Source organism: Lepisma saccharinum, chromosome 13, assembly GCF_977018435.1.
Source record: "Lepisma saccharinum chromosome 13, izLepSacc3.1, whole genome shotgun sequence".
Classification (NCBI taxonomy): domain Eukaryota; kingdom Metazoa; phylum Arthropoda; class Insecta; order Zygentoma; family Lepismatidae; genus Lepisma; species Lepisma saccharinum.
This window is the reverse complement of record NC_139241.1, coordinates 60,372,676-60,398,704: the sequence shown is the minus strand read 5'-3', so window position 1 is coordinate 60,398,704 and position 26,029 is coordinate 60,372,676. Positions and strand designations below refer to the sequence as shown.

At 37.5% G+C, this 26,029-nt stretch overlaps 1 protein-coding gene across 6 annotated transcripts in view; it reads left to right on the top strand.

Moving 5' to 3' along the window:
- The window catches only part of Wnk (Wnk kinase), a 161,587-nt gene that overhangs the window by 1,056 nt on the left and 134,502 nt on the right, over positions 1–26,029 (top strand). The gene's annotated exons all lie outside the window — the stretch shown is intronic.

Sequence of the window (26,029 nt, the reverse complement as noted above, 5' to 3'; positions counted from 1 at the left end):
GATTTCATCATGCTATGCTACATTTTATACATGGTTCGTTTTCGATTTATGTCTGTTAACACATACTGCGGAGGTTTAGCAAATACTTACTAGTGTTTCCTTGAGAATGGTTTTTCACTTCCATATACTCCTATGTAATCATTTACTTGCCACCAGCCATTTTTTTACTGTCCTCTTAGCTCCATATTTCATCTGACGCAAGCACTGAATGCTTTCGTGGTTAGGTTAGGCTTGATGGGTTTAAATCTCTTAACATAAATACACTACATTTAGCCTAACGACAAAAGCATTTAACCTGATGTCAGAGGACGAAAATTTGGCGCTCACGTATAAAAATTCCTGAATTATGGCTAACCCCACGGTCCATTGGCGCTAGCCCCACGGACCATAGGCACGTGGTTAAGTTAGGCTAGATTAGGTTAGGAAACATAGTTAAATTTTAGGGTCGTAGTAATATCAGGAATATATATATTTCATTCTTTAAGAATTTGAAACTGAAAATCATAAAAAGGTAAAAAAGGTAAAGTGTTCCCCTGTGCATAGCACCACGCCATGAAGGGGTGTGGGGGGTAACATGCGATAAATAATGAGCAATTGTGCATTGTCGGTTGCGATGACTGGCCCTCTTATTTTGCAAGTTTGACACGTGAGTGCCAAATTTTAACTTCAGATTCGTGATTAGGAGCCCTAATTTAGTGAGTATGCCAAATTTCAAACAAAATGGAGAAATTCCCAGTATTGTAAAATCGCTCCTGCATTTTTTCCGTGGTTTCATTTCGATTTATGTCTGTTAATGCATATTGTAGAGTTTTAACGATAACTTACTTCATGTTTGCTTGAGAGTAGATTTCACTTCCCCATTGTCCTTTGTTTGCGAGCAACCATTCGTTTACTGTTGTCTTCAATGCTGCTGCCATCTACTTCACTTGCATGGGTCGTGAAGGGGTATTTTGTCACTGAATACTTTTGTTGTTAGGTTATATAATTCACTTTTGGGCTCTCAGCATTAGAATATTCATAGATCCTTTCTTTGTTAGGCTAGGTGGGTCTCCCTTTTTCCAGTATTCTAGAGCACTTCCTAATACTCCAGTAGAACTTGCCAAAAGTCGTTAAACATTTGGAACTGTCATCCGCACTTCTTCTGGTAAGGGCTTCCTTTCTAACTTTGACTTCCTGACTGCATCTCGTGTCACTCCTTATGATACATTCTAGGTATCTGAAGCTGGCAGTTAATTCGGCCCAAATTCATTTTGTTTTACTGCAATTTCCTCATGCTACAAATAAAATGTTTACATGGTTCAATTTTGATTTATGTCTGTTAACACATACTGCAGAGTTTTAGCGATTACTGAAGATTATTTTTCAATATATGCTTTCGTGTTTATGTTAGGCTTGGTTCTCTTAGCATTAAAATAAAGTCCCTAAATGCATTCTACTAAGGTTCCAGTTTACGTCTACATTAATTCCGACTAGTCTCCGATACTTAGTCGCTTGTCAACAGAAAATACATTGTCCATGCTTGCGTAACATAAATAACATTTTTTCGAATCCAAACAGTGCTCACTTTAAGGAAGGTTCAAATTTCATGTGATTTCTAAAATTCTACGATAAGTTAATTAGTCTTTCTGCTAGGAGAATTTGAAAAAAATCATAAAACAATCTGAACCGTTACCCTTGTTCACATTTGTTTTTTTATCCAGAATGCTCAACGTGTGTATGAAAGTACTTTACTGTTTGGCATTCCGCTAACAAGATCATGCCATCTGCTAATATATTTTATTCTTCTAAGTCAAGGTGGATTGATTTAAATCGCTTTAAATAAATAATTTATAGAATAATGTACAAAGGATTTTGTAGATATCAGAATTACTTTTGGTGAAAGGGCATTAATCTTGTAATCATTGATAGGTGTTTATTATTATTAGAAGTACAATATAAAAAATATATACTATGAAATACTTACATTTCGTGAGTATCTGTTTTGTGAAAAAAACAATGTTTCGGGATCCTACTGTTCCCTTCTTCAGATGCCAGAATGATCCTTACATTGCCATGTCAATTAACTCAAGGATTGAGATCGTAGGTAAAACAGGTTAAAAACGATGAAAAGTTGACTCAATATCAACTGACCCCATACACGTAAAACCTTCATGTTCTAATCCTAACTTGAAAAACTCCAAATCTAAAAACGTTCATAAAAAACCTTTACGCATGAAACACGTTAAAAACTCCTTCACACTTCCATGCTCTCTGTTACGAAGTATGCGTCGAACTGATATGGCTTCTTGTGGAATGCCAGAAGTTCCTCGGCTCTTGCCCTCTTCCACTTTTCCCTCCCGTCAATCATACTACGTCATATCTATTTCGAAATCTTTAACCTCGACAGCCGCGTTGATCATGGCCGGAGTGACTTGGAAACCACTATTTTCACTTATATCCCACATCTTAAACATGCGGTAAATTTTCTGTATCCAGAAAATGCCTGAAACTCGCTATTTATGTCACTTTCCATATTCCTACTTACGTATTGTGCATTGAGAAACATTGCTGAATTGGGATTTTGCTTTTTTCACGGAAATAATCTATATTTTCGACGTATGAAGTTAGTTTTGTTCGTTTCTTTTTCTCTTCGGTAACATGCTAAATGGTGGTTATAGTTTCACTACCATAGTCGGAATGCAGTGTTTCCACCCCACTCCACCCAAAAATACCTACGTAGCCTCACGAACCATTCATACAAAGCCCCATGAACCATTTCCGGTAAGGTTAGGTTAGGTTGGGTCACGTTTAGGTTAGAATAGTTAAAAATTGGTTTAGAAAAAAAATGCGTAGCCCCACAAACCATTGAGACACAGCCCCACGAACCATTTGCGGAATCGTACCTTCTTCAGTTACAAAAACACATGTTTGGAAACACTGACCGGGATTACATCATCACACACAGGCAACATCCAGCTGGAAGGAAATGGATGCAACAGCTTTCGTGCATCGGTCACACATTTATATAGAGAAATACATAATTCACCAGCAAAATTCAATGAAGGATGCGAGAAAACGCTACCCCGAACTTCCACAAGTCTAAAGAAACTGCATTCGGTAAGTAATTTCTCCTGTAAATTTTAAGAAATCAGTTTTCCGGATACGGAAAATTTACCAAACATTCTAATCCACAATTCGACATTGCCGTCGATATTGAGTCAACTTTTCATCCTTTTTAACATGTTTTACCTGCCACCTCTATCCTTGCCTTAATTGATGCGGCTATGTAGTGATCATACTGGCATAGACGAAACCCTAAAGCAGGGAACAGTAGGATCCCAAAACGGTGTTTATTTTCGCAAAACAGATACTCACGAAACGTAAGTATTTCATAGTATGTATATTTTTATATTGTACTTCTAACATACATAACGTGAGTAAGTTGCACACACCTCAAATATGGTGCTTATTAGGTTCTTAGAAAGGTAACAAAATGTATATACTGATGGGTGAACCTTATGGGAAAGGAAATAAAATATAAAATTCAATAACTTTTATGAGCAAAAATAGCTAATCTTTTGTGTAGAAAATTATACGAAATTCAAATCGTGTCAAAACCATAAATAGGGTTATTTTCATTAAACTGTAAATAAACATAACAATTGATATTTTGTGAACTATCATTATAAAGAATGCCAAAAATCAGCTCCAAAGAATTTTAAAAAAATATTTTTAGTTACAAATTATAGAATACATCCAAAAAATTGTATTTTCACTGGAAGAAAAGTTACGCACACTCAACAAACATTTCCATAGTACGTTCATGTATAAAGTATCAGAAACAGAAAATAATATATTTACATATATTTTTTTATTTGCTTCAATCAAACTGTTCAAATATTTTACAGGGCTGTTTGCTAGAGACAGCCTTTATATAAAAAAACGTTTCTATATGTATGGTGCCAGAAACCACACAAGCAATTTTATCCACCCTGTTCTCAGTGATTGGCAGCATCCTTGTCATACTCCATGTTGGATCGAGAAATAAAAGACTCGCTGCTAATATCCTTTTGACTATATTCTCAAGAACATGTACACAACAGAGTAAAAAACATGAGAATCTTCATACATTTTCTGCCCGGGATGACAGTAATATAAAACAGCATAGAACAAAACAAAATACTGCACAGGCTATTGCCCAGAATACAGAGTAAACAATATTGCCAGGTTTTTCTTGTATGTACGCATTGCTTGCATTATAGAATTATTTTCCTGTAGTTTACGGTTATTACAAGCATAAGAAAACAGTTTTTCTTTGTGACGTTTCAGGAGAACACACGCTCCTTTCATCAGACATTTATTTTCATTTTGACTAAAGATACAGTTATAACAATGGTTAGTAATTTTTAAACAAAAAGAATCTGTTATATAATGGATGTTGTCAATGTTACATTGTTGTAATATAGCAACTTAACTGTGAAAAAAACAGTCTGTTTTATTTTTATTTAAATTATGAATCCAAAATATCATCAGGCAATTCAAATTCATCATTGTTTTCACAAAGTCTCTTGATGTTTTCTGTTACATTAAATTTTAAAGATGGTGGCTTACTCCATTTGTGAAAAAGAAAACTCCATACTGGATCTATGTTACCATTTTCATTATTTAATTTATTCCAGTGTTCTTCTGCAATGAACGAAGCTTCCCAGACATTCAACTCTGTGTTTCCCGTTAATCTTTTTAAAACCCTTCTCTTTTTAATCAAATGCTTCTCTTCGATGATATGAGTTGACAAACCTGTTCTTGGGTTTAGATTTATAATGTCCAAATCGTGTTCGTGCCATCTTATTGCCATTTTCCTTGCTGTTTGTCCCACATAATCTTTTGAACATGAACAACTTATATTATATATTCCTGTGGTTTCCACATCTGGTAGACAGTTTCTCATTTTGAATTCATTAAATGTACATTCCAAACTTCTTGGTGATTTAAAAACAATTTTGAAATTAAAACTTCTAAAAATTTTTGCAATTTTATGTGAGAATCCCTTGTGGAATGGAATGCACACAAATTTCTTTTCAACAGATTTTTCATCTTTGTCTGTATTTCTCTTTTCCTTTAGTTTTCTTGCAACTTGTTTTTTGATTTGGTTTATTCTGTTAGTGTGAAAACCATTTTCTTTTGCTATATTAAAGAGCCTTTCTTCTTCATTTTTGATATCCTCATCATTAGAACATAGTCTTTGTGCTCTCAGGAAAAAATTTAAAAATATGTTATCCATTGTTATACGCGAATGTTCTGATTTGGCATGGATATATTTTTCCCCCGCTAATTTTTTCCTATGGACTGATGTTTGAATTGTTGAGTCAGTTGTCTTAATTTGCAGATCAAGGAAAGAAATTACATTGTTATTCATGGGTTCGCAAGTGAATTTTATGCGACGATGTGATTCATTTAATAATTTAAATACGTCCATGATGGTGTTCTCATTTTTAGCGATAATTAGCACATCAGAAACTAAAAAATATTATTTGGAATAATGAGTATCGTATTGCAAGTTTTGATGTTGAAAATTTATATCCTAGTGTCCCAATAGAAGGTGCCACAGATGCATTACACAGATGGCTTATTGAGATGAAGGTTAACCCAGTAGAATCATGGGAAATGGTTCGATGGTTTACTGTATGTGCAAATTACAATTACTTTCTATTTGATGGCAAAATATATCAGCAAAGTAATGGTCTATCAATGGGAAACCCAGTATCCGGAATCATCTCCAGCATTTTCCTTCATTACATAGAATCTCCAATTGTTAATGCGATAGGTGCGGATATCAAACTCTACATCAGATATGTAGATGATGTGCTAATTATCGCTAAAAATGAGAACACCATCATGGACGTATTTAAATTATTAAATGAATCACATCGTCGCATAAAATTCACTTGCGAACCCATGAATAACAATGTAATTTCTTTCCTTGATCTGCAAATTAAGACAACTGACTCAACAATTCAAACATCAGTCCATAGGAAAAAATTAGCAGGGGAAAAATATATCCATGCCAAATCAGAACATTCGCGTATAACAATGGATAACATATTTTTAAATTTTTTCCTGAGAGCACAAAGACTATGTTCTAATGATGAGGATATCAAAAATGAAGAAGAAAGGCTCTTTAATATAGCAAAAGAAAATGGTTTTCACACTAACAGAATAAACCAAATCAAAAAACAAGTTGCAAGAAAACTAAAGGAAAAGAGAAATACAGACAAAGATGAAAAATCTGTTGAAAAGAAATTTGTGTGCATTCCATTCCACAAGGGATTCTCACATAAAATTGCAAAAATTTTTAGAAGTTTTAATTTCAAAATTGTTTTTAAATCACCAAGAAGTTTGGAATGTACATTTAATGAATTCAAAATGAGAAACTGTCTACCAGATGTGGAAACCACAGGAATATATAATATAAGTTGTTCATGTTCAAAAGATTATGTGGGACAAACAGCAAGGAAAATGGCAATAAGATGGCACGAACACGATTTGGACATTATAAATCTAAACCCAAGAACAGGTTTGTCAACTCATATCATCGAAGAGAAGCATTTGATTAAAAAGAGAAGGGTTTTAAAAAGATTAACGGGAAACACAGAGTTGAATGTCTGGGAAGCTTCGTTCATTGCAGAAGAACACTGGAATAAATTAAATAATGAAAATGGTAACATAGATCCAGTATGGAGTTTTCTTTTTCACAAATGGAGTAAGCCACCATCTTTAAAATTTAATGTAACAGAAAACATCAAGAGACTTTGTGAAAACAATGATGAATTTGAATTGCCTGATGATATTTTGGATTCATAATTTAAATAAAAATAAAACAGACTGTTTTTTTCACAGTTAAGTTGCTATATTACAACAATGTAACATTGACAACATCCATTATATAACAGATTCTTTTTGTTTAAAAATTACTAACCATTGTTATAACTGTATCTTTAGTCAAAATGAAAATAAATGTCTGATGAAAGGAGCGTGTGTTCTCCTGAAACGTCACAAAGAAAAACTGTTTTCTTATGCTTGTAATAACCGTAAACTACAGGAAAATAATATTGCCAGGTGCCAACTCACATAATATCTAACATCCTCCCACCTGAGTTGGCATATTAAACAATAATAGTTTCTTAGGTAATTTTATCTCTCTCCCACTACGTGTGGTACAAGGTTTGGTTTCAGTGGGAGGGAGAACATCTTTCTGATGTTTCTTTTTGGTTTGTGGCATAGGTAATGAACTCTTCATTGCTTCACCCTCCACTGCAATCACCTCCAATGGATACAATCTCTGTACAGGACGAAGTAGTTCACCATGGCAAGTTTTCAGACGTACCAATCTTGTCACTTGATCCTTACCTGGAAGAATCTCAGTTACACAATCCAATGGCCAATTATATCTTTTCATATTGTCAAAACCAATCAATACAATATCTCCTACCCCGACAGACCCACATGCTCTGTGTATGGCTTTTTGCGTTAACTGTCCAAGATACTCATTCCTGAAACGATGTCTGATATCTTGTCTCAACTTCTGACAGTAACGGAGACGATTGTTGAGCATTGAAGAATCCACATGGTCACAATCAGGTACACCCGTCTCCCTGATTTCTCTTAAGAACATAGCAGGTGTTAGAGGAACTAATTCTGTCTCACTTTCATACATGTAGGTAAGTGGGCGTGAATTAATTATGGCTTCACAGTCGCAGAGGATTGTTGTCATTTCTTCGTAGTACAAAACTGATTTCCCGAGTGTTCTTTTCAACAGACCCTTCAGGACACAAATCAATATCTCCCAAAAACCACCCCACCAGGCTGCACTGGGTGGAATGAACTTCCACTGGATTCGCTGAGCTGTGGAATATTCTTCAACTTTCTTCCAATCGAGTGTCATATATGTATTCTCAGTTCCTCTGAAATTGGTACCATTATCACTGTAGATTACAGAGGGTCTGCCTCTCCTTGACACGAATCGTCTAAAAGCCTGGATAAAAATCCCAGTTGATACAGAAGTAACTAACTCTAAGTGAATGACTCTATATACTGCACATGTAAAAAGGCATATCCATGCCTTTTTGCCATCTTTATGATAAACAGGTCGTGCAAAGTCCACACCTGTTACTTAGAGATACATTAGCATCTCTAACTCGATCAGCTGGCAATGGTGCTTGAAGGGCGTGGATTGGTTTGGCTGCGTGTCTCCTGCAAGTAACACATTTCGAGTGCACTGAACGTACAGCTCTTCTACCAAGAAGGATCCAGAAGTTTTCTCTTAAAATACTTAGTAATATGTTTACACCTGCATGACATGCTTTCTTGTGCCAATACATTATCAGCAATTTAACGACTGGATGTTGTGCTGGAAGAACTATGGGAAGCCTGAAATTTTCAGTATCTTCTCTGGCAATAATTTTGGTTTTCAAACGAATAATCTTGTCCTTGCCCTCATATGTGCACAAAAAGGAAAGGGATTTGTCAGCCTTTCCTCGGAATGCTTCTTGTTGTATTTGTCTTAATACTGCATTTTCTGCTTCGTGAAGTTTGCAAACACCAAGATCTCCAGATCTATGATTCTGCGAATTTCTAGTATTATTCAAAAATCTTTTGATCCATCCAATGAGTCTAATCACTTGGTTATAGTAAGAGAAATATCTGTAATACCATCTAGACTCAGCATCTTGAGCTTTCACACTAAGCATCGTTGATTCCTTCTTTCTCTGTCAACTTCCTCCTTGTTGATAAGAAACTCCATCGGTGGCCACTCACACGGATCCCCTTTTAACCAATGAGGTCCCTCCCACCATAAGGATCTCAACAACTGCCTTGCATCACAACCTCTTGAAGGAAAATCTGCTGGATTCATTTCACTGGGTACATATTTCCATGCACTGGGATCAGAGAGTTTTCTAATTTCTTTAACTCTGTTCCCAACAAATACTCCCAAAACTCCTTCTCGTCGAATCCAAGTCAGAACCGTAGAAGAATCAGTCCAAAAGATAATGTTCTCGAATCCTGGTTGCTAGCCTTGCTCCACCATCGCGGCAAGCAATTCTAGCCGAGGAATTGTACTATTCTTTGGAGCCACTTGTGCCTTTGCCTCAATCAATTGTACACTAACACCTCTCTTTGTGTCAACCCTCATGAAAACTGCTGATGCATATGCCACTTTGCTAGCATCACAGAACACGTGAATGCTCATAGAGTTAAGTTCATTGGATTCATAATCCCAGCCCATGAAACTTCTGGTTTTAGCATCAGTAATTCTCGTACCCAGTTTAAAAACTGTGTTCTTATTTCTTCACTAGCTTGCTCATCCCATCCGAGCCCTTCTGCCCAAGTCTGCTGAAGTAACAATTTTGGTAGAAGAGTCACGAGACAAGTAAAACCTATAGGATCAAATATACGGTGTGCTACAAATAATATCACGTTTCGAAACTGTCTTGAGCTCAATATCTTCAATGTCCAAATTAACTGTAAATGTATCGGTTTGAGGATTCCAACTGAGCCCTAACACTGAAGTAGGGCTAATGTCCTCATCAACCCCTTGAGGGACTGAATACTCCCACCCTCTAAGGTCAAAACCTGCTTCAGCCATAACTGCACGCGATTCTCTTATAAATTTATGGAGATTTTTGTGATTGTCTACACTGGTGGCACAATTGTCCACATAAAAGGAACCTCGTAATTTTAAAATAGTATCTTCTGTATAAGCTAAGTCTTCCTTCCCGAAATGACAACTCTGCAATGCTTGATCCAAATGATGTTCAATAACAGCACCCAACAGAAATGGACTGCTCGTAACACGAAACACTACACGAGTATGTCTGAATTCTTGAACCGTTCCAGTATTAATATCGTGCCACCAGAGAAATCTCAGGTAGTCTCTATCTTTAGGGTGTACAGCAATTTGTGAAAAAGCTCGTTTAATATGTGCTATAACTCCAGTTTTTCCTTTCCGAAAATGTAGTAAAATATCAGCAATAAGAGCAATCAAGTTGGGTCCAGGTTCTAAACATTGGTTCAAAGATGTTTGTCCTTTTACTTTAGCAGAAGCGTCAAACACTGGTCTAATTTTTGTCGTGTTACTGCTCTCTTTCACTACATGTCGATGGGGTAAGTAATGGCCAAAATTCTCTGTTTCATCCTCTGGAACCACATCAATGACTACCTCCGACAACCATTCTTGTAGCACTTCATCGTAACTCTGCAACAGATGTTCTTGTTTCAACTTCTGTGTAGTTGACCAAAGCCGTTTTTCTGCTAGTCTTTATTGGTGGGGAGAGGCGAACAATCTTCCTTCCATGGTAACTGTACTTCAAATCTTCCTTCAGCATTGAATGTCAGTGTCTGTAAAAATTGTTCTTTGACAGCCAGTGTGTGTTCTTCCGCAGACTTCTTGGCAATGGTGTCCTTGATTCCTATGGTAGCCAGTTCCCACAGATCAGCTACGGCTTCACCAACATATAAATTCGATACCAACAAAGCTGTATCTGATTTTCTGTTTTCACCTGGAACTTTACCCATAAGTGTCCATCCCAGCTGAGTTTCCACAGCCACTAAACCACACTTTAATTTCACAACATGGCCAGTCAGTAATTTACCACAAACATCCGCACCAATAAGAATTTCAACTGGACCTTTCATCTTACCAGTATCTGTTAACCTTATTTGACTTTTGTTCAGCTCATTTAACCAAACACCTGGTGTTACATAAGGAATCTCACCACATATTGTATCTTGATCAAGAACATTAAATGTGCACGAATATTCTCTCTCAATGCTACATACCTTAACATTATAAACATTATGATTGCAAGGACTAGACATGGTACCACCAAATAGCGAATGTATCAAACTTTGTTTGCCAATGGAGTTATAACCCATATCTGTTACAAGACATTTGCATATATACGATTTTTGTGAACCTGTGTCAATAAGAACTCTCACATTCCTGCTCTTATTGTAGTTACCTTCAAATCTACTACCAATGTCTGCATGAATACATGCGGATTTTCAAGTTGGTTTATCAGTGTATTGTTTACCTCAGCGTTTGATTCTTTGCCTTCAGAATAATGGTCAGAATCATTATCTTTGTCTGAAATATTAGGACACATCAATACAACATCCTTTTTCTTGCAAAATACATTTCAAATTGGCCTTGCACTTCGAAAAATTACCAAATTTTAAACATGCAAAACAATGCTTTTTATCTTTTAGAACCTTCTGTCTTTCAGAGAGAGACATTTTCTGGGCTTTAAAGCAATCATATGAACTGTGCTTACCACCACAGAGCACACAACTTTTCTCCCTACCACCACTGACACTCAACAAATCTGTCGCACTGTGGATGATAGGCTAACGCGTTGGAGAACACCTGTTCTTCTGAACTTTCACTGCTGCACCATCCAATTCAAACCCAGCTGCTGCAAGGTTGATTCGTTCTTCTCCTTCCACTTCAGCTCGCAGGAATGACATCAAGGACTGCATTCTTCCAGTCGGTGTTGTCTCATTATTTTCCTCAGCAGCAGACAATGTTCTTCTCTGCCTCACACGCATCAAATCCTCTGGGACACTGGACTCCTCCAATGGAAACAGCATTGCTGCATATTTGTCGCTGGTAACCCATCGATTCTAATGCTCGAAGTTGGGACTCCAGTGTGTCATACAAAGTGCTCAAACAATTTTTTTCTTGACGGTTCAACACCTTTTGTAACACCAATTTTAGCAGTTCACGCACGTACACTTCCACGAGCATATCATTGGGACCAAAACGTGATTTCATGGACTGCACAACTTTCGGGTAATTTTCTTTTGTTGGTGGAAAACTGTTCACAAGCTGGCGAGCACGAGAACCTTCAATTATCACTTGTATTAAATACTGGAACTTGTCTTCTGCAGGAATTGTATCATCTTCATCGATCTTCTTGAATAGTCCCCAAAGATGTAACCACTCTTTCAAGTCCCCTCCACTGCATGGCTTCTCTTGAGACGATCAATGTCCCTTGACATTTTTCCGATATTTGCACTTACTTTTTCTCTGGTCCAACACAGAAAGAAAAGACAGGTCCTGTCACGGTCACCGATAAATGTTGGATCGAGAAATAAAAGACGTGCTGCTAATATCCTTTTGACTATATTCTCAAGAACATGTACACAACAGAGTAAAAAACATGAGAATCTTCATACTTTTTCTGCCCGGGATGACAGTAATATAAAACAGCATAGAACAAAACAAAATACTGCACAGGCTATTGCCCAGAATACAGAGTAAACAATATTGCCAGGTGCCAACTCACATAATATCTAACACACCACTCCCAGTTTCATTTTTCTCTGCCAGTTCTCCTCTCCTATTCACTTTAACATGCTGTTTCATGCTTTTGTAAGATCTTGAAAATTTCACTGTCTGATTTCCCAACCTTATGTGATGCTATCACAGCAACACAATTTTTGTAATCTCCCCATTCCATGTTGAGGGCTGCACGTATGTAATATATATATATATATATATATATATATATATATATATATACACACACACACACACACACACACACACACACACACAGGAGTAGAAATATACAGGGTGTCATATTGCCTGAAATTGTTAGTTTTTCTTACCTTTTATAAATCTGATAAACAAATTACTATTTCAAATAATTACGGAACCTGTGGTGTGCTTCCTCATCGACATTCTACAATGCCACAAGTGCTTCCCTTGCCGATAGCACACACACCTATGTGGCAGTGTACACCTCAATGGATCGCATTGTGTGTGTGTGTTGGCACACACACACAATGCGATCTGTTGAAGTGTGGGTAGACTGCCACATAGGTGTGTGTCATGTTGGTATCGTAGAGTGTTGATTAGGAAGCACACCACAGTTTCCGTAATTATTATTATGTGTGTGACAAGTAAAAGAGGAAACACTCCCCAGACACAAGAAAAATTAAGTTTTTGCCATCTCAAACCACAACTTTAGTAGTAGAAGCAAAGTGTGGATCTTGGCAACAAAGACGAATGGGATAGTGCAACTTGCAGTGTTGCCAGGCATGTTGAAAGCTGCAACTGGTAGTGAGAGACAAAGGGTGTTATTGTAGATGAGGCGTGAGGAGGAGGAATGTTACTGGGAGGCCTTGTTCAGGCCAATGGATGTGGCTCTTACGTAGGCCCTCTCCTATCTTTTCCACACTGAGGTGTTGGTGGATAATCGCTACCTGGAAGCAGTCATAGAAGGGGATATTATGGTGGTTGATATCGAAAGTGTATCCAACTACCATAATAGGCAAAGGCAACAATCATCTTGGTCTTTTCCAAGTTCCCTCCAAATTTTGGCAATGGCATCCAATGTTCTAGTATCAACCAGTAGTTACCACGAGACACAGGTGGAGACCATGCCATGTTGACGTTACTGACAAACATATGCTTTTCCTTGCAATGGTAATTGGACATTACTCATTTCCTAGTGCTCTTAACTAATTCTAAGTTTGGAGAAAGCTCCTCTTCTCTTGTCTTCAGATTCCTTTGTGCCAATAGTGGGGATTGAACTTCCGATGGACATGAGATTTTGCTACAAATCTGGTGTGCTAAACAGCTACTCCACAAACCCCCCCTATGCTTCGCCAAACATTCTTCGAAGCACAATGGTTTAACTTACTTTGACATATGCATAATGGAATAGTCTACTCGTAATGCACACTTCCTCCCATCTGACATACTATTGTTAAATCATTGCAAGCTGAATGCAAATGACTTTGGTAAACATTGAATTGGAAAGACAATTAACCAATGCTAATTGAGTTTTTTTTTTAAAGACCAATTTATGTACAGGTAGCCTAATTGAGACTGGACCTACAGTTTAAAGTGAGATCAAACCACTATGGACCAATGGGTGTTGAAATCGGGTCCCCTTAATTACAGTAATTATTGATCGAATAAAATGATGAGCATAATCTGGTTAATAATTATTAAATAAGCAGCAACACTCAAAATAATTTCAACAAGATAAACAAGACGTATTGTGTTGAATGAATTGCTGTACTAAGGATGTGAATTGGTAGTTCTATGGAGGATTACTGGTTTCTTGATGGCTCTGATACTTCCAAGCCTTCTTGGATTACATCTGCTACTAGTAAATCTCATTCCTTTAAAGCTATTTTCATCAAGTAAATCTTGCAGTTAAGCCTTATCAAGTAGAATGGAAACTGTAAACAATTCATTGGCTTCTTGTGTACAGAAGCTAAACAGACACGACCTATTTATTTCTTTAGAATGCAAGTGCACACAAGCAAAGAGCTCATTGTTAATTACCCCTCTCTGCATGTGTAACTACAGAAATCTCAAAGCTATCACAGTGTGTTTGCCTTAGTATGGAGCTCCCAAAGTTTTATTCCTTACGTCAGTGGTTCCCAAAGTGTGTGCTGGAGTGGCATACTGGGGCACCGCGAAATGTTTCAATGATATTTTCACTGAAATTCAATCAATTATATAATGGTTCCAAATATGTGCTTATTTAGTACTTTTTACACATAAAATGTTTCTGAATTTGAAATGTGTGTTTATTTTTTAACTTAAGGTGAACTACCACACACCCCTAACTCTAAATGTAATTTGAACAGATTGATTTAATTTAATATTATACGTTTATTAATTATAATAATAATATAGTCCTTGTAATAATAACAATAAATCTTTGGTATTATTTATTATTTACAGATTATATGCATAGTTTTCTCTTACCTTTTCTAATATTAATGGTTGCTACATTTTTAAATAGGCAATGTATGTTATGATCAAACATAAGCACAATATCATTCACACTCGTCATCATCATAATCTTCTGAAAAGTAGTCATCGCTCTCTGCGTCTGTTTGATTTTCACAGGCTGGAAGTCTGCACATGTTGGTGCACTTGAGGTCATTTAGACAGGAGACGCATGTTGATAGTTTACAGTTCCTAATGCAGTTACAAGCTAAAGTGCACATCAAATCTCCTGCATATGGCCTTGAACGCCTGAACTGCACCAGCGAATCACAGACGTGCGGCGTTGCCGTGCTCTCCTTGACAAGGCGTTGTGCTGAACCACGCTGTCTGTTTTCCGTGTGAGATTTCGACATAGCACAGCTGCAGTGTGCTGCTATTGGCTATTGCCATATGCAGGAGATTTGACGTGCACTCTAGTAGATCTAACACAGCCTGAGGTGCTGGCTGCCCCTCCGAGTCCACTACCAGCAGTTCTGCTCCATCATGTTTTTGCAATTTCCACCCTCTCCCAACTGGACTAGGTATCTGTGGACCATTCACAAGACATCTCTTGCTTATGGCATTGCACGTTCTGCATGTTTCTTCAGGCAATCTCTGCAACGTGGAAGTTGTTGACCGTCTATGTCACCCTTCTTTGCGCAAAACAGGTGATATCTCAAGTTGTTCACTTGATGTACCAAAGATTTTGGTGCATACACGAAGCACGAGAATTGCTCCAATTTGTCCATTAGTTTTTCAGATAGATCCCGTTTGTCTCCGAGCTGTGAAAATGTTTCCTGTACATGTCTGTTGGCGGACAGGATTTTGAATGCACTTGTATCCCCCATGCCTGCAAATGCGCTCACTGTGTGACACTTGATAAACGTACGGAAACGTATTATAGCTCGACAAACATTTTCACCAAGAGATGAAGATATTTTGCCAATGTCAACAGCCCACATGCGTATTTTAGAACCACATTTCAAAAACAATTTAAACATGATTGTGTTGTGGAATTCCAAACACATAATAAACGCATCGGTGTCATCCGAGCTTATTGCTTGATCGACCGGAATTGATCCAAAAGGATTAATATCTGGGAGTTGAACTGAAAAACGTCCATTTATGAAGTTTTGGTGTACATCTGGATGTTTCATTCCAAGTAATGTCATGTCAGCATGGTATACAGGAATATATCTTGCATAGTTCATCCTGTCATATGCAAACACCATGGGTGCTAAGATGTAAATGCCAATCTCAGTCTCGAGCAGCAAGACATTTTCGACGATATCCACATACAACATCCAAAATACAGAGAGATCTCCATTGTCATGACAAAGATGTTCTAAGAATACATCCCAAAGCTCTTTTACTTCTGCAAGAGGTAGTCTAACCTCTCTTGCATAGGTCTTTTGCAACATCATTAACATCCTCAATGAAGGAGTGAACTACCTGAATCTTCTCTTCGAAATTCTTTTCCACCCAGGGGAAAAATCCCAGCCAAGGCAGTCTCAACATAGCTTCATACACGCACTTGTGTACTCGAACTGGACGATTGTACATACACCCTTCTAGTACTGATGATATTGATAGTTCTGCTATCCTCTCTCCTTCATTGCAAAGGTCGCGAAGGCCAGCATCTTGAAAGCATTTTCCAAAAATGGGCTTGACATTGCAAATGGTGTGAAAGGTGCCCATTCGAAGAACGATTCTGTCGTGCATTGCCTAATGCCTTCACTTGATCTCAGTTGCTTTTTCGTAGAGAGCTTGATCCATGACTACTACAATTTTGGCCAAATGCAGTGATTCCCTTATCAGCTCTGACTGCTTTAAAATTTGAGAAACAGTTGTCAACTCGGTTGCAATGGTGGACAAGTAGCCGATGGAATCTTGTGATACACTAATTAGGTATCTGGTAATGATGTTAAATCCTGTACAACTTGGTATTATCTGTGCGAGACTTGCTTCTTGTCTTGCAACAACCCAGACTATGTTCTTGTAGTTTCATTTGGGCAACACCTTCCGGAATGACTTTGGTACTTGTCATTAATGGTTGAGGCCCAACTCATTCACCAGCAACATGCATGAACAATTCTTCAGTATTTGTGCTAGTCAGTGTTCTTTGCTTTTGTTTCTCAATGCTTGGGTAAAAGGTTGTGGTCCAAACAACTTTGGCTGCACAGCTATAACGTTGATTCGATGAGTTGTCTCCTCCAGCCTATCAATATTATTCCAAGCTAAGTTAGTGAAGACGTGAGGTTTAATGGCGGCTGGAAGAACTATTTCTTTATTTAAGGTAACAGCAAGTTTCTGAAGACTACAAGGTTGTAACATTTTCTTCCAGTTGTGAGTACGAAATCCCATGACCAAGTCTGTTCAGGGTGTGAATGATTTCAGCATTGCCTGTCAGTGTTTTTACGCCGTATGGGAGCAACAAGTGCTTAGGAGGTTTCTTTCTGTTGGCCATTTCAAGGTTTCAGGGCTTCAAGCATCACCTCTTTGTTAGGAATAATCACACTTCTAATGTATTGAAATAGTTCATCGTAAGCTTCGTCTCTAATATTTTTGTAGTGATCATCTGTTTCAATGTTAGATGCATGATAATGGGCTTCAGCAGCCATTATGTCTCTGCTACAATTAATGGTTGCGCACTCTCGAAGTCTTTTGTCAACTCTAAGCTCCGTGGCCTTGATTAATTCCTCACGCATTGATGTTCCCTTGGTAGCATTTTATTTTTCCACAAAATATACATTCTTCTGCATACATGCATGACATTGATGTTCTTCTATTTAAGTGTTTATTCGTACACTCACTCGATCCAGAATCATCACTGACACTTGCTTCAGCTTTTCGCTTTATAGACTCTAAATCTTTTTTCATAGTAAGCAGGCTCCAGCATGATATGATCCATATTTTTATGTGACATCACAACTTTAAAATATATCATATTTTAGTATTGCACCTTGTTTGTAATGTATATCTTTTGTTTAATGTTTATTGTATTTTATGCTCTATTATGAGTAGTTTAATATAAATATATTTTAAAAACTTACGTTTTGTGAGTATCTAGGTAACTCCTGCGACGTTTCGGGATGCAACTGCTCCCTTCCTCAGGCTGTGCAACCCGAAACGTCGCAGGAGTTACCTAGATACTCACAAAACTTAAGTTTTTAAAATATATTTATATTAAACTTGTGAGTAATTCGCACAACTTTCATCATGAATTGGAGTAGTTTAATGTATCTGCATGTGAATTTGTATTTCTAAACATGTGTAGATGTCAGTTTTCTTGATAGTATCCTTTTGTAGACAGTAAGTGATTCATCTGTACTTGAATCTGTGTTCTCCAAAATAGTATAAAAGCAAGGATATCGCGCAAGAAATATCACACTTTCGCCACGGATCGCCAGACCTGAGCGAGGTTGGTCTGCAAGTGACAATTCACCATTCCTGAAGTGGGAAAATTGCTCGTAAACTTGTGTTTTCCTTGTAAGCTGTTTCAATGATTACAACTGTTTGTTCCCTCTGCCGTTTTTCCAGACAGAAAACAAAATTTCATAGTGACACATTGTTCAAACTTTTCAGCCATCACAAGAATTGTGAGGCGCAAAACAAAAAACATTCACTGCGTTGCACCACGACTTCACTTGATGACACCGGTCGGCAGACTGATGCAGAATGGTCCCCACACGAGGCATCTATCATCGGAAGCATGTATTACAATAGGCCTGCCCACTGGAGAATGATTCCGGTTTCTTTTGGTTCCCCCTACTTACATTTAGTACTTGAGAAAGCTAGAAAATATTCATTTTTTTGGAGATATTTATAAATGTTTAATTAATTACTTGCTAAATATGGTTGTAAACCTCCATGAATGTTATTCAGACACTAAGTTTTGAGAGATCTCATCTTACCTCTTCTTCAGGTGAACAAATTTCTTTTAGCTTTACATTGCAGGTTGGGCAGGTAGGTATTCAATTATATTGATTGATTAAGAACTAAACTTGCTAACTAACTAACTCTCTAGCCTTCTTAAACCCAAAGGTTCATGGCTGCAGCAACACAAGCCTTCCATCTTTCTCTATCTTGAGCAAGTTCTATATACTCTTTTCCATCCCTACCAATTTCCTTTAGGTCCATCTCAACGTTATCCATCCATCTTCCAACAAGAATCCTGTATAGACTCTTCTTTCCTCTCCCATTCGTGCCACATACCCTGCCCACCTAAGTCTTCTTGATTTAATTATTCTAATAATAATATCTGGACATGAATACAAATTATGTAACCTTCTCCACTCACCTGTCTCCTCATCCCTTTTAGGTCCAAATATTTTCCTGAGGATCTTATTTTCAAATACTCTCAATTTATGTTCCTCTTTCAATGTAAGGGATCAAGTTTCGCATCCATATAATAATACAGGCAAAATTACTGTTTTGTATATTTTAACTTTTAGTTTCTTTGTTATTAAACGAGAAGACACAAGTTTATTAAGAGAAAAATAACATGCATTTCCTGAATTAAGCCTGCTTTTTATTTCCTCTTTAATATCATTTTCTTTTGTTAGTATTACTCCTAAGTAGCTTCTTGAATTTGGAAACTGGTTCAAACGAGTTGTTATCAATAATTAGATTTTGATTATTACCTAACACTTGGTTCTGGCCTGTAAGCATATATTTAGTTTTCTCTTTGTTAACTTCCAAACCTATCTGTTTAGATGCTTTGAAAAATATTTTAGCATCATTCTTAATTGTATTTATATCCTCCCCTAATAAGTCTACATCATCTGCATATGCTAACAACTGAGTCACACCATTTAATTTTAGTCCTTCATTAGTTGGTTGACTAAATGCAGTGAACAAGCCACTGGGCGATGAGGTCGTCACATCCCTATGCCTATTTGATTATAATTTACCATTGATGATTTTATGCATGATTAGCATGTCTGCTAAATCGTAACAAGTTGGCTAGATATTCAAAACACACACAAGATCTGTTTTTGCATCGAGCAATGGCAAGGTAAGAAAATGAGGACAAAATCCATCCTGGAAAGATTAGTTTTAGAAGCCCTAGTCCAGATAGGGAAGCAGCATTCAATAATAGGGTGAATAAGATAAATTAAGTTATAGATGGGCTGATATGAAATTTATCAATGCCGCTAACCAATATTCTTCTACCAATCATATATAAAATTTCAAATGGTCCTTGGCTCATTCACCTCCTTAATAAATGTGTTTCCAAGTGATTACAATGCAAAAGAATTTGCATGGTTTGACATTTACTTTGAAAGAAATGTAGGGAGTGGATATTTTATGTTTATATCCATAAAAAATTATAGCAAAATGGCAGAATTTTTGCTCCAAATTATATTTGTAGATATATCAGATTGGTAAAATTAACTGTAATTTTACTGATACACCGATGGGCTTATATCGACTGAAACTAATAGAGTACTGATTAATCTGTCCCATTCCTAAATTAGGTTGAAAAATGTGCTAATGGACTATTGGTTTTTGCATTACAGTGAACTTGTACAGAAGACCAATGAGCCACATGGCTCCTTAAGCAGTGTCTGTTAGAGTGCTGCATAGAGGTTTTTTTGCTAGATTGCTTATGCAATAGACTTTCCGTAAGTGGGACTCTAGGGTGTGCAATGTGCTCATTTTAGTTTAGTTTTTGATTGATAACACCAAGATCTTTTTGAGACAAAACCTTTTTTGCAGAGAAGTAAACAGAGATCTTTTTGAGACAAAACCTTTTTTGAAGAGAAGTAACCAGATGCAATTTGTTCTTTTTTCTTTTTTTAACCTCTTAACTGGGTATGACGTAATACTCCGTTCTGGCTCTACTGATTTATAATGGGCATGACGGGATACTACGTTCTCATGTTCTTACTGCTGATATCTGTTGTGTATGACGAGATACTTCGTAAAATTACTTTCTTCTTTGTTTCACCAGATGGCTCTGACTTCCAGACTGTTGTAACCGTTAGAGTTAGCGGGAAGCAACGAACACAGCCCGACGTTCAGTTCTATCGCGTATGCAATAATGGCTCAGGCAAATCGGAAGCGACGGCGTGTTTTTCCTGCTGAGGAAATCCGAGATATATTGTAGTTGTAAATCTCGCATATTGTAAAAAGTACAAGAAGGACCAATAAAAGAATAAACAATACCTAAATGGTATGCCATGGAGCACAGAAATATTAACTAAAATATTGGTTTACGAAATTCATCAATTTATCAACAAAAATTCCCAGGGCAGATTGGGCTTTCGACGAGGAAATTACCCAGTTAAGAGGTTAAGAGAAAGAGTGAGCCAAGAGGTATCGGTAAATATGTTCCAAACATGCCGAAACCAAGTGTTAGGTAATAATCAAAATCTAATTATTGATAACATCTCGTTTGAACCAGTTTCCAAATTCAAATACTTAGCAGTAATATTAACAAGTGAAAATTGTATTAAAGAGGAAATAAAAAGTAGGCTTAATTCAGGAAATGCATGTTACTTCTCTCTCCATAAACTTTTGTCTTATCGTTTAATATCTAAGAAACTAAAAGTTAAAATATACAAAACAGTAATTTTGCCTGTAGTATTATATGGGTGTGAAACTTGGTCCCTTACATTGAAAGAGGAACTTAAATTGAGAGTATTTGAAAATAAGATCCTTAGGAAAATATTTGGACCTAAAAGGGATGAGGAGACAGGTGAGTGGAGAAGGTTACATAATTTAGAACTACATAATTTGTATTCATGTCCAGATATTATTAGAATAATTAAATCAAGAAGACTTAGGTGGGCAGGCCATGTGGCACGAATGGGGGAGGAAAGAGGAGTTCACAGGATTCTTGTTGGGAAACCTGATGGTAAGAGACTTGTAGGAAGGCCAAGACGAAGATGGAGGGACAACGTTGAGATGAACCTAAAGGAAATTGGTAGGGATGGAAAAGAGTGTATAGATCTTGCTCAAGATAGGGACAGATGGAAGGCCTGTGTTGCTGCAGCCATGAACCTTCGGGTTTAAGAAGGCTAGAGAGTTAGTTAGTTAGTAATTTCTGATACCAATACCATTGGTATTGGCTGATACATCGGTATCTTCTCAGCTCTACTAAATATATAATGTCAAGCTGGAAATTTCTGAAATAGATTGAGTGGTATGAGAAGGAAATACTGATCATGAGCTGTTTGGAAGAAAACTGTTGAGCTGCATTTATATGAGAGAAAATTAACTTTAGCAACCTGTCCTGATTATTTTCTCATGGGCAATAGTGAGAGGAAGCAAAAGAGAGATGGATCTTTTGAGATTTTACAGAATCTTTGCCTCCAGATTTAGAGGTCAGTACCATATTGGCACTCTTTAACAGTTCGGGAAACACACGTGTATGAAAACATGTATTTGGTAAGAGCCTAGGAGTCAGCAATTTCATGCAAGAAAATTTGGGAATTCCATTGGGTCCTAAGGACTGCTGTACCAGGAATGATGTGAGATGAGGTTGTACTTCTTCAGGAGATGTTTTAATCGAAGAGTTTGTGAACTAACAGACTTTCCATTAGGAGAAGGTTCAGGAACTATCTCTTGAGCGTAAATTTTCATGAAAAAACGTAATAAAAAGTTGTACTCCAACAGCAATGTCAGAATTATATACAGATTTCTTAATATTTGTTTTGAAAATACCAAGTAAATGGTATAATTTTGTAATTTTTTAATTTTTTTCTCAAATTTTACGAGAAAGGAATCAAATTGTTACAATTTTAATACCCTAGTAAGTATTCTGTCAGCAATGATCAGGCATAATCCAGTTTGTCTGATCCTCAAATTCAACATTGAACATAAAGTGAAGCAATCACAGTTAAGAAACTTGGAAACTTCAGAAGTACAAAGAAACTTTCCTACAAATAAATTCCATGTGTTTGAAAAATCTGGGCTCCAGTAGATACTACGTGGGCAGATCGGAAAGTAACGCACAATATTTTTTTTCGCAAAAAGTTTAATATGTAACAAAAACCAAACAAATCACAAATGTACTGACATCTTTGACCTACTTTTCTACATAGTCACCAAGTTTCTCAACACATTTCTCCCATCGTGGTACCAGTTTCAATATGCCCTGTTCGTAGAAGTCAGTTTGGTTGGAGTTTAGCCATCTGCGGACTGCTGATTTCACTTCCGCATCTGTCGCAAAGTGTTGGCCGCCCAGGAATTCCATCTTGGGACCAAACAGAGGAAAGTCCGATGGTGCCAGGTCCGGACTGAATGGTGGATGCTGGAGCACCTCCCACCCAAATTCGGTGAGTTTCTCACGAACAGGAGCAGCAACATGGGGACGGGCATTTTCACGAAGAAGTTTGACACCATCAGCATGAATGTTGCGGCGTTTGTCACGAAATGCACGATGCAACTTAACCAAAGTTTTAATGTAGACTGCAGCATTCACAGTGGTCCCGTGTTCAGCAAAGTCCACCAATAACACACAAAACATGTCCCAGAACACTGTCACAAGCACTTTCCTAGCAGATTGAGTCACTTTGAATTTTTTTCGTACTGGGGAACCAGCATGTTTCCACTCCATAGAGGCCTGCTTGGTTTCGGGCGTGTAGTGGTACGCCCACGACTCATCACCAGTGACGATTCCTTTCAGCAAGTCATGCCCTTCTGCGGCGTAACGCATTAAGTGATCCATGCTTGTCATCATTCGCTGGCCCTTGTGGTGGTCTGTCAGGATCTTAGGCACCCAGGGAGCACTAACTTTACGGAATTTCAACGTGTCATGAACAATGTGGTACACCGCACCATAGGAAATGTTGAACGTATGCGATAAGGTTCGCAGGTGCACACGTCGGTCGTTCACAATTGCTGCCTCAATGGTGCGGATATTCTGCGGAGTTGAAGCTGTAACCGGCCGCCCGGAGCGTGGCGAATCACTAAGGTTCACACGGCCCTCTTGAAAGAATGCACACCACCTGGAGACATTGCTACGGTCCAGACAGTCGTCCCCATACACGCCACGCATGTCGCTGTGAATTTCACTCGGTGTATGGTCTTTGGATCACAAAAATCGAACCACACTTTGCTGCTCTTCACACGTGGATGACAGTAACATGCGCGCCATGTTTGTTTCGTAGTTCAGGCTTCTCTCGCTAAAGCTGCAGAGGGGAAAAAAATACCCTCTGTGGTGCAAACTTCAAACTCTCTCGTCGTACAATTTCAGCATTCCAGCTGCAATATCTGTGGAGAAAAAAAATATTGTGCATTACTTTCCGATCTGCCTAGTACTTGATTGCTATCAGCTGATATAGATGTACTGGTTTATTGATAAAATTACTGGTAATTTTGCCAGTCTGAGATGTCTATAAATATCCTCTGAATTAGTGTAAAATTCTGGTTTTCTCAAATGTCTAAATATGTTTTTCCAATGCAGCCATCTAGTTACATAGATTAATTAAGGAAGTTAATGAACTATTCATGTTCTGCAGAGATCATTTGCAAATTTATATTGATATTTATTTGCCATCAATACAGGCAAATATTTCATACTCTTCCAACTCTATAATATATGATACTAAGTGTGAAACTTCATTGTTTCTTGCATTTAAGTCTCTCTCCCTGCCTTTTTCTAGTATGTAGTTTAAAGTTATTTAATGCCTTGCTAGATCTGTTACATTTACAGTGTAATAAGTAGGGCTCGGAAGTTGACGACCTAAAAATTATCAAAAATGACCTGCAGAGTGAACATAAAATTATAAAAAAATGACATGAAAATATTTTTCGCTCTTAAAATGATTTTTTTTTTTCATAATTCACGACAGAGTACTTGCATAATTAGATAAACCCATTTTTTGCTGTTTTAAAACTACTGAAGCAAAGGGAAAAAAGTGCTAATGTAGTTTTCTTTATTTTCACTTCGTTTTTCAGCATAAGTCATTCACCTCCTTTCAGGGTAGACCCTGCACAATACAGTAGTTGGTCAACATCTGAGAATACAGTTGTGTTTTGTGTACATGAGATTATATATATATTTTTTATATTTTGACTAAAACCCAAGATTAAAGCAATTATAGTGGCCAACATGTAGTACCCCATGTAGGCTTCGCACAAAGTATTTTAAGTGACAGAGGATATATAAATGTACCACAATTAATTGTTTAATCCATTGCCAAACTTTCTGTGAAAGTTAATATTGGGCAATTCAATTGATCGTAATTTTGATTAATGGCGAACTTGCTAAGAAGACCATTTCAGGAAATTTAAATACATAAATTATGCTAGCATATGCATTTAAAATTCAGGAAACAACAGAAGAGAAGGAAAATAAACCTGTAATCAGTGGCGGATTACCAAATAGGCCCACTAGGCACGTGCCTAGGGGCGGCAACTCTTGGGGGCGGCAAATCTTTTTTCCAGAATATCAAGAATAATAAAAAGTGTCTTACGCACACAGTGACAATTTAGACCTATGAAACCAATGTTTCAAATCAACAGTTTTCAACACTTTCGCTTCATAAGAAAGAAACCTTGATGTATCGGATTTTCTATGTGTTATCAAGAAATGTATCGTCTGATCTGCCTCCTCAGGCGCCAATCAATTTGTTTTTAACCCGTGCTGTGGCTTTTATCGCTTATAATGACAATGCAAGCCGCGCAGCCTTTGTTGGTTTGCTTTTGTAAATACATACCCTTCGATCTTCCAATAAGCGCTTGTTAATGGCCAGGCAGGAAAGAAGACTGATTGTTTGAAACTCGCATCTTTAACAATGCCAGTCTTAAAAGAAATAAACACATAAACACTGCTGATAAGTGAGTGAGTGCAGCTTTCGCGTGGACCGCAACTAGTTTTTGTCTTACTGTATTCTCTGGCTGGTGCATTCAGTTTGTTGCTAGTGCGTTTGCGATTTCGTGTTTTTTTTATGCAGCATGAAGTTAAGTGGGGCGACTTATCGTAAACTTGCAAACGAAAAGCGTGAAAGAGAAGCAACCTTACAGAAAAAGCTTGGTACAGTGGACACGTTTTTTAGGCGAAAGGAACAACTGATTTCCGAAAGCAGTTCAAAAATTGAAGTGGAAGTGCTACATCGAGTGAACTCTGTGAAACGCAAATGTCGAAAATATTGTGGGTTTAGTGGAGGAAGAAGGTGCACCTGAGGTAGTGTCCCCTAAGTTCATAGGAGTTCCTGACTGACAGTGAGAGTGCAAATTTTGTTATTGGCGATCCTGCCGAGTGGTGTCTGAATGAGTCTACAAGTGACATTATTCTAAGACGTGGAA